Genomic DNA, 11,005 nt, shown 5'->3' with positions numbered 1-11,005 from the left:
TGTCGAGCGCACGATCGGCAGGTGGAAGTTGCGCTTCCGATGCCTCCACAAGTCCGGCGGAGGGCTCCAGTTTGCGCCAGCCAAGTCGTGCGCTGTGATCTGCGTGACAGCAATGTTGCACAACATTGCAGCCAAGGCTGGGGTGGCGTTGGGTGAACCGGACGAGGACGAGGACGAGGACGAGGAAGATCCGTTTCGGGACGGCCTCCCGGATTACGCTGCTGGTTTGAAATCACGCCGAAGAGTGATCGCGGCTTTTTTTTAACCCCCCCCCCCCTCCCCATGTCACTAAACATCCCCGTCAACGTGACCAATCCCCACGATATCCCAGCGTTTTGCCTGCTCCTTTTGCCTTTTGTTTTTCTTTCATTTCTTTCAATCATTATTTTATTTTATTTTAAATTGTTGGGGTTATTTTAGGCTATGTTTTATGAGTAGCCTATGTCACAGTCTGCAGAAATCCCCCCACTTTCTCTCACACATTTTGAGTGCCCTGCCTGCGCAAAATTTTTCTTGATTGTCCCGTTTTATTTTGGCCATTTGAACATCTTTATTAATAAATTAATTAATAATCTTTATTAATCACCAAACTAAGAACATAAAGGCGCAATGCGTTTTAATAAAACGCATCCAATACACGGAATGTCCGATGGTGACGCCACTGATAGTAGGCTAACGATGCTCTTAGCGTCCTACGAGTACCTACGAGTACCCCTGGAGTACTCGTTAGTTACGAGCATTTTCACGACGTTCGTTACCAACGATGCTTTCGGGAAACGCAGTGAAAACTCTACGATGCCCTTTTGACGCACTTCACAATCCACTTAGGCTAACGACGCTTTCGGGAAACGAGGCCCTGAGCAGAGTTTTGCGTCTTGGCAGTGTAGACGGAAACGCTAGAGCGGAGCGTATTCAAGTTTTGTACTCTGGAGGGTGGTTTCAGATTTTCGCATTTTTAAGCCGCAAAAAACGACGTCACCGTCTAAACGAAAGGCACTTCCGATAAAATATTTTGTCGTTTATACCCGCAAGCGTCCTTGTGTAAACGGGGCCTCAGTGCGCTTCCTATGTCTAGTGTACACCCCTACTGTCCACAAGCTGGGGGCTCCAGCCCTACAGGAAAGGCTCACACAGCATCATCAAATGCTCCATTGAAACGCATTGGCAACAAGTCGTTGCTAGAAATTAATCTAAATTAGTTGACAAGGTATAGAAATGTGTCCATTAGACCTTCAACCAGGGTGCATCTTGGGATTACTCTGAAAATTGTGGGTCTCTTGTGGGGAAAAGCCGGACCTAACCTGAAACCTCAGACCCCCAGGTCTATAGCTTAGTTGTCCTCGACTCAGTCACCTATTGCATCACTTCCTTTAAGGCTTTGACCTCCAAATGGATCATTGTATATTTGAATGCCCTCTCATATATATGAAACCATCACCACTGGGATCTGGCAACAATTCTCCATATCCATATAGGGATGGGGGGGGGTGCTTGTGGACAGTAGGGGTGTACACTTGTTTCAAATAACCCTGCCTCGTTATATCAATGAGCTTGCTGTGTCACTATAAAATCGGTCCATGCGCGTCTCATTTAAAAAGTAACTTATTAATTACAAGTCTAAACTGCGGAAAATAGAAACCAGATATTCCAAGGAAACCTAGGAATATCTGTCTATTTCCTAACCAGCGGGTAAAAGCTAACGTTTCCGACAAAAACAACACAATTTGCGGCAGTACCGTTGCCGCCCAAGTGGTTTGGGGTTGATTTACACCGGGGACGTATGCGCTGCGGAACGGCTGTGCCGCGGTCACCGCTGCTGATCGCTGCCACTCTATCAATGGAACCATTTCCACCGGGTGCGCTGCGGAACGTCTCCGCAGCGTCCGAGGAGCGGCACACCGCGCCGCAGCGGTATCATTCCGAAGTGCTTCTATTGTTGACGCAAGCCGTTGCTCAACCGTGTCAATTTCAACAAAGCAGATCGAGCGGGGCAGGAAGTGGAAAAGTAAAAGCCATAGAGCATCCGGTCAATTTTCAAAATAAAACACAGCTCATGTAGCCTATCACCACTGCACATCAAAAAGACGTCATGACCGGTGGCACCAGGTCGGCAGTCAATCAATCAAGGGTCTCAGAGGGTCGGCAACATGGACGACGAGAGACTGATTGTCGACGTGGAGCAACATAAAAATAATTTATGAAATAAAATCATCCTTTTTATAAGGGCTAAGCCTGGCATTTAATTTCAGTAGTTTTGGGAGTGGATAGTGAGTACATTAGGTTTAGGATTATCGCGTGATCTCGTGATCTTGCGTGAATACGGCTGGCTCGCAAGGCAGCGCTACGCTGCCGTTCCACGCCTGGTGGAAATTGACGCAGGGCAGAGTTCGCAGCCGTCATTCAATATTCATACATCATATTGACGTATGGCCATGGATCGTGTGTGGCACTATATGCCTATACTCGCATCTAGAATTTAATAGATCATTCTCTTTGCTTCGAGGAAGTCTGGTGGTCTCCGTATATAATAAATAAATACATTTATTGATTTACAAAGTTCACTTTAACTAACAAAAAAACACTAACTTAATCAAGGAAAATTCGATAGTGAAATAAAATAAAATAGAACTTCAATTAATAGAATTATAAGGTGGTTCACAATTCGTTATTCAGACTTAAGGAACCTTTTACTAACCCGACAATTGCCAGATTCCACCTAGCTCCACTCATCCTCAAATGTTTGTGCTGGTAGGGAAATCCTACCACACCAGATAGCCAGGCTTGAGGCCTGCCATTTGAGGGAATTGTTTTGAGTCTTTTCAAGTTGCTCCTTTAGCTCGCCATCTTCTCTGCTCCGGCAATAGGGCCTGACCTGTTTAGGCAAACAGGTAAGAAAATCACAAGTCTGGTCAACTTGGGAGCAGCAGGTTAATCAAGTTTTCTATTATGGAGGTCTCACCAGTGTTTAGTTTTGAAACATTCCTCCTCAGCAGCAGCACATCAGATCCTCAGGGGCTTGAAGTATCAGGAAAGGTATGGTTTTGGGTCGAGGGTTGTTACGTATTTTAAGAACCTAAGCTACCCACACATAGACCCTATGAAGCAGGACCAAACATATAAGCCGTAAATACTATACATAGCCACAAGGGGAGCAAGACCTTATTGAAGGCTGCTCCACCACAGAAGGCATCACCTTTAGTTAGGTGAAGAAGCCGAAGCCATTACGTCACCCCGGCCACGCCCACTACATAGGACACGCCCACTTGACGTGCTCTAGCGGGAGATTCGAAGGAGCCCCAGAGATTTCTACCCACACCCGCGGAGAGTCATGGGCCTTTGCCCGTGGCTCGAAGCAGCTAAAGTTATATCTCTCACACGTGTTCAACACGCTTCCTCTCCTTTTGCTCCATAGTCACCATGCCGAAACATGCATACTTTACCAAATAAAGTAACTGTTAAGAGCTATCCCGGATTTGAACCCTTTCCTTGAAGAACTCTCTGCAATTTGGTGATCCTGACGTTCTTGGAAAAGTTCCAGGACTGAGACTCGAAGCACGCGGCCATCGGGACGTAATACAGGCTATTTGCAGGCGCCACTGAAAGGTAAAAAGAACCTGTTGTCAATGACTAAACTCTGTAATAGTTAGAATAGTAACATTTAGGTAAATGGCTTTGTTAAGTATTTTAAGAAGCTGCATTACCCTCACATAGCCACAAGGGGAGCAAGACCTTATTGAAGGCTGCTCCCTCCACAGAAGGCAGCACCTTTAGATAGGTGAAGATGCCGAAGCCATTACGTCACCCCGGCCACGCCCACTGCATAGGCCACGCCCACTTGACGTCCTCTATCGGAGGACGTGAAGTGAAGAGGCCAGAGATCAATAGGTAGACGGCAGAGAGCCACCGGGCTAAGCCCGGGGGCTTGAAGTAGATCACGGTATTTTCCTCTCCACGTGTTAGATACAATTCCCGCCCTTAAGCTTCATAGTTACCATACCGAAACATGCCTACTTTATAACAAATAAAGTGAGTTAAAAGCAACCCGGGATTGGACTATTTTCTTCGAAGAATGCTGCAGCTTGTACTGCCTCCGTCTGGTTGCGGAGATCCGTGGTCTCGGCCCTTAGATTGAAATTCATAACAGCTCGGATACGCTAACAGATTAAATTAAATAATTATATTCAAGGAACAAAGGGCTAGGAGTGTGTTTTTATGGGTTTGTAGATAGACTGTATCCACTCCCGTCTAGATCTAATGTTTGTGCCGCGTGGGAGGCGTATCACCTGCGGTTTAATTGTTAAATGGTGAAGTACTGATGTTAAGCCGGTCCACCATTAGGTAAATGGTGAAGTACCGAAGTTCAGCCGGTACCACCATAAGGTATTATTTATCACCGACCACAAACAATCCAAACCCTTACGGTGGGATAAGGTCAGGTATTAACGTTAATCTAGCTTAGTTGCATATTAAAACCGGAGGCTAGGCCTTTGTTTGACCTGGAGTTCGAATGGGATTGGTTCCTCCGGCCCGGTTCATGTGAAAATCCAATGTGCAATTTTGTATAGTATACAACGCAGCCGCAGAGGCAAACTTGCGCAGTTTTAACCCAACGGCTTTGCACGCTTCGCTATCCCGCCGTAGAAACAAACTTGAACGAATCTCATTATTCTTATAGAGATCCAATACGATGCGTTTGACCAGTGATATCTAGATCAAATTGCAGCAAGTTTGAATCTTCCGGGGATATTGGGTGTACCACGTGGGGTAGGATTTAAAGAGACGACGCGTCTTGGTGACGTGGGTTTCCTTTGTTACGAACCTCCGCCATCTTTGTAGTCAAAGCCTTTTGTAAAAACAAAATGCAATCTTGCTCTGTGTAGGAGGACTTGCATAGACCAAGAGCAGCGGGGGGCCCAGCTACAGTGTTACATTCTCTCCCTCTCCCTCTCTCTCCCCCCTCTCTCTCTCCATCCCTCCCCCCCTCCCCCCCCCCTCTCTCTCTCTCTATTCTGCAAGTCGGTAGGGGCCAGCTTGTCTGTTGTTAAGACTGCGTGGTCTCTGACCTGGGACAATAGCGGACCTCTCTCTCTCTCTCTCTCTCTCTCTCTCTCTCTCTCTCTCTCTCTCTCTCTCTCTCTCTCTCTCTCTCTCTCTCTCTCTCTCTCTCTCTATAAATAAATTCCCTTAAAGATCCATCTGTTTCAAATGATAATAATGTTTTGGCAGCTACTTATTCAGCCAAGTATAATTGTCACATTTCACTAGTCAATAGCTGGAGGTATTATATTGTATATTTCATTCCAATATTTGAGGTATTTAGTTTGACTTTGATTTAAATATCAATATTTAGATCTGACTACAGTTTCCGCACGCGCATTGAGTGCCCTCATCCTCTACGTCTCATTAAATCCATAGCAATAAGTTGGAAACCATCGTTAATGACACTAGTTTCTGAGCACATAATATTTTGGCTATAATTTTGTAACTAATAGAATTCAACATCTTTGGGAGAATAATATTTATGTATACATGTGGTAATATCTGTAAATCCACTTTGTTTGTACAGACATATTACTTTTGTGCAACATACAAGAAGGTTGTTCCACAGTTTCAATATGGAATATTGAAAAGTAATTAACGTTGTACAATCTTGTAACTCTCCCTGTTCCTCTCTCTTTCTCTCTCTGTCTGTCTGTCTGCCTGCCTGTCTAAAGGTAGGCCCTCCCTCATCCCCCTCATGAAGACACCTTCCCATCTGCGTTACAAAGCCCCCCCCCCCCCACAGAACAGCTTTGTCTTTAATGCCCCACTCTGGCGTCATTTTGAGTACTCGTCGTTAACGATTGTTCATGGTTATGGGTGCGAGGTAAGGTCCTCCACTATCGGTCTCTGTGAAGATCGAACCACAATAGAACATTAACGAGAGTTCCAATCATTATTATCTTTCACTTCTCCCATTCTTCTGAACTTTCCTGAGGCCGGCACGGTCTGTATTCCGAAGCAGTAGCTCCATTGCGGACGTTCAGAGTAAATACCATCCTATCTGCTGATCCGCTAATACCATCCAAGACTGCATGCTTACATTTTACATCCAAGTCTGTTGATATTTTGTTATGAAAGACGCAAATTATTAATCTACGAGTCCCTCGTAACCCTTTACACTCGTAAAGTCCCCACCACCCCCCTCCAGGCCCAGTCTAACACCCCGTCCCCTCACTGGCCTTCCATCTCTCTCTCTCTCCAACCCCGTCTCTCTCCGCTTCTCCTCCTCCACTGTCTTAATGAACCCCCTACCACCGATCTTCCTCCCGCCAAACCCTCCTCGTAAAGACCCCCCCAGCCCTCCCACGACATCTCTCTCTCTCTCTCTCTCTCTCTGTGGCTGTTTAAAACTAACGATAACTTCTGTTTGTAGTTCCCCTTTTCATCTGAGGATCTCATAGGACTATCTGTGTCCCAACATAAGTCCCAACTAGACGACCCCCAGCTTTCCAAGTAGCCGATCTACTGTTTTCCCCCTATTGCGTAATTCTTCAGGGAAAGTATTTGAATCCAAAGGAATAGCTTTAAAGAGACTTTATTTGTATAAAGTATTTTCGGTATGGTAAACTGATACTCTGAAGCAAAGAGAGATTGAAGATGTATTCTAAACACGTGCTGAGCGACTCCTAGCTGATCAATAGACCTAACCCTGTCCAATCGCTACCGGGAGTTTCTGAAGACAATGTGGATCTGTAGGCTGTTATGGTCTGACCAGCGCGGTCCGGAAGTAGTGGGGGGGAGCCGATGTGAGATAACCCTCGGCTTTCTCGCCTGGTCTGTGGTGCTGCCTTCTGTGGCTAAAGTATGTATTACAGCCTTCAGTAAGGTATTGCTCCCCTTGTGGCTATGTATGGTATTTACGGCTTATATGTTTGGTCCTGCTTCATTGGGTCCATGTGTGGGTAGCTTAGATTCTTAAAATACGTAACAATCCCTCCTTGGTCATCTTATATGACCATACAATAATATTTTAAATCATAAACACCATTTACCACACCGAAAACATAATCAAAGTAGGAAAAAACATCAACACCATCAACCGTGTGGGAGAAACTCTATCGAATAGAGAAAAACCACTACGCGTTTCCAATAATACTGAAACGGTATTCACATGGTGGGTCTCATTGGAAATACAGGTCATTATTTAACAATACAACAATGAACACAAATCTTGTTATCATACAATCACATGGCCAAACAGCACACAAACAAAACTATCCATAGAAATCCTGAGCTAATACTTTCGGTCATGTGCTACAAGGTCATACAATTTTCAACATGTGCAAAAGTAAAGTAAAAATTGGTGGTCATAATACAATTTTAAAATTTCAAAATGATTGATTAGCATGGATTTGGGGGATTCAGGTGATCTTCGTGTATTGGTGCGCCGGTTCATGTGGGTGGTTTTGGGCGTTGTTATTATCGTAATCATTGTTTTTTTCTGTCACCGTCGGGCCTGTAATTCATGAACCCAAGACTCGTCCCTCCTTGTCAAGGGCTCAACTCAGAGAGGTTACTCCTACATCATGGGAATCTCCAAACAGGTTCTCCGTCGTCGTCGTGTCAGCAACAGGTGGCCTGTAAACAACCGTCTCAAAGATCAACAGTACCATTATCAATGCAGCGATTCAGAAATAACGGGTTGCATTCGCAACACTATACAATAACAAACAGCCTGGTATGGTTGTTAGAAATGTGTTATTCAAGTAAATCCGGGATATTGATTATCTTATATACAGGCGCTTCTACTAGAATAGTATAGGTGTTGACTATTCTACATATTACAGCTGGATATGGTCGGGCCCCTCAGGTGATGTATCATTCACTTTCATCGGATCATATCTGATCCCCATGTAAGCCTGAATGGCACTTGGCGCTTCTGTAGCGCCCACTGCTGTGGGGATCAGCAGATGCAGTAGCCCTCGTGCACAGGGAATACAACGGCAGCCGGTGACAATTAACACGGTCTCTGCATTTATTCCCGCGACGGGCACTTACTGGATCATGCTTTTCCACCTCCCAAACATATTCTCCATCCATCCTGTGAAAGGGTCATTAATGCCGGAGTTCTCTGCCAATTCTAACCTGAGGGATTGTAATTATGCCAGCAACCCATCCAGAGCTGTGTTATTGGGGATAAAGTACAACACGTTGTGCCTATCATCGCATTTACCCCTCCTTGCTCTGTCAATAACATTTCCATATCTATATATATATATATATTCCTTTTAACTTTATCTGTTAAACTGAACGAAGTGTTGCTGATTATGATACATGTAATTTATCTAAACAATATATATATACATAATTTTTATATGGTGGACAAGCAAAACAGAACCAATTCAACTCCTGCCGTTATTTGATCTCCTCATGTGACTGTTACTCCTTGCTCGGCGGAGGCAGTTTATCGGCTCCGGGTGTGTCTGCATCTGGTTCTGGAACTTTTGTTTCTATTGTAGAAATACAAACTCATGTACAGCAGTTAGTTGATCAAAAACATTTCCTATAATTCTATTTTTAATTGTTCTAATGGAAGTCCATTATGGGACCCTAGAAATGTAAGTGTAAGCATGAATCTAACCGTAAGCATTACGTGCAAAGTTAGCTGTGTCAGAGTGATACACGGTACTCACCTTGCTTCTGGAAACATAGGACCTGAAAATTGTATGCGTTTCAAACATGTTTGTATTATAATTGATCTATTTAGTGCTTGTGCGGATTTAAAATTTTTGTTTTGAGTGTCCCATTCCTTATTCTGAGCTGATTTCAACCTTCAACCTTGATTTAATATTCACACTACATCCCTCCTTGCGCATTGCTTCAGCCATGCGCATTAGAATTAACCAATCCTAACAACGGTGTAGTGCAACCAAGTTGAAGTTCCTTTCCTTAATCATCTGTACATAAACCAATCCATTATGAAGAAATATGAAGACCAGTACATACAAAACCAAAGGTCGATAGTTGTGGGTCTATGCAGCCGTCTTGAGACCACGCTGTTGTTAAATGCAGTAAACCGTAAATGTTTAATGAGTCAGATGCGCCGTAACTTATCAGAGTAAAAATAAATATCAGACTATGAGACGCTGACGTTGTATCAAAGCGTTACAGCAGTAGCAGTGGCATTTGAAAGGTTAACCTACTACTTCTGAATCTAAATTGAGCCTATATTGTCCCTGGCGAGCAGATGTATTGCTAACCCATTTCTTATCTTATAAACCCAAAATGATGAAAAAAGGGAAATTACAATGTTAAAATTTGTATGTTCAACATCACTTCTTTGTAACCGTATCTGGTTCCAACAGTTACCTTCATTATACTACCCGATTGTCCTACACTAACTATGTATATTGGATGACCTAATCTTCATTTATTCTACGTATTGTTCGCATTTGATGTTGTCCACACTTGATTCACTCCTATGTACAATTATCTAGTTTTTTGTTGGTCAACATCAAATCGATACATTAATTCAACCTTTTAATCCTGACCCACTTGAATTCTCCCCGAAGGAGCCTGTTATTGTGAATTCTCCCGGAGCCTCCCATTGACCTCCACCGTCACCACTCCAGAACCCGCAGGAACGATTAGTCGATTAACGCGTGGCTCGGAGGCTCCCAAGGAGCGCCACAATCCAACGTCTGACACCAAGTCTATGGGGGAATCTTGAGCCAGGGCAATTAAAAGTGTCTAAACTAGGTAGAATAAGAGTCATCCGAATTATGCACATCTGGGCATTAAATATATGGTGATATTCTAAAACAAAACAAAACTGAACCTAAAAGAAAAATTCAGAAGTTATTGGGTGAAGCAAATGTTATTACAAGTTAATTATAATGAACCATTTTCTAATTATCTTAGTTTTATATGTGATATGTTTTCAATATCCCCTCGTGTATGTAACAGTTGAGTAACCTCCATTATTTTGGTGGCTCTGACGCACACAAGAGGACATTCACACATGGTATATGAATCCACCATTTGTTTTCATTCTATATTTTACTTATTTTTATTTTCATTTTATTTTTATCTCTATATACACATTCGTACGAAAAGCACGAACGAAGATGCATCATAACATGCATCAACAGACCTAAAAAAAAGCATATTATTCAACAATTTGAAACCTCAGATGGGATTTCTTCCTGCGGAGCCCTTCATTTTCTAAAGGGTCCGCAGAGAGGTCTGCTGAGTGGCCAGGAGTTCTTACACATTCAGAAGTGTTGCTGAGGACAGCTGCCTCACAACAAACCAAAAGCCTTTGTTAACCATATGGTCATCTAAGTCATCATTCCTTAAGATGTCATAAATATGGGGTTGGCCGTTCCTTATAATAATAATAATAATAATACATTTAATTTAGAGGCGCCTTTCAAAACACCCAAGGTCACCTTACAGAGCATATAGTCATCATACATATTTTAAAAAAAAAAACAAGACATTGTGGAAAAAATAAATAAATAAATAAATAAATAAACATAAGCAATAAGAAATAAATAAAACAAAAAAAAACTTATCACTTGCGTCTCTGCGCTTCTCTGGGGATCAAGGATAACGGGCCTAAACCAACACAGGACAACAAAGGAACAGAGTGAGAACTGATTTCCACTAACCTCAAAAAAAGGATTTTGAACGACCCTGCAGAATAACAGGGTGACAAGACCACATGGGAAAATACAAACATACAAAACCTAAATTTGAACATTATCAAAATATCTTAATATTAAAATCTGCATTTCAATATTAGGCATCATACTTCTGTTGTTACCGGAACGTTTTTTATAGTTTGTAATGAAATATATATTTTAATCTTTCTTATTTTGGTATTTTTGGACCTCGTCAGGTTTGTTGAACTATGCATTTCTACCGCTTGTCCTCAGGATCCTCTATTGGGGGGGACTCTTCTGCTCTCCTATGAGGCAGGTTATCCCAAAACTCTTCTAATAAGAATTCCCAGGCCTGG

Source organism: Gadus chalcogrammus, chromosome 10 (assembly GCF_026213295.1).
Source record: "Gadus chalcogrammus isolate NIFS_2021 chromosome 10, NIFS_Gcha_1.0, whole genome shotgun sequence".
NCBI classification, from domain to species: Eukaryota; Metazoa; Chordata; class Actinopteri; order Gadiformes; family Gadidae; genus Gadus; species Gadus chalcogrammus.
Note: the sequence above shows the minus strand (reverse complement) of the source record.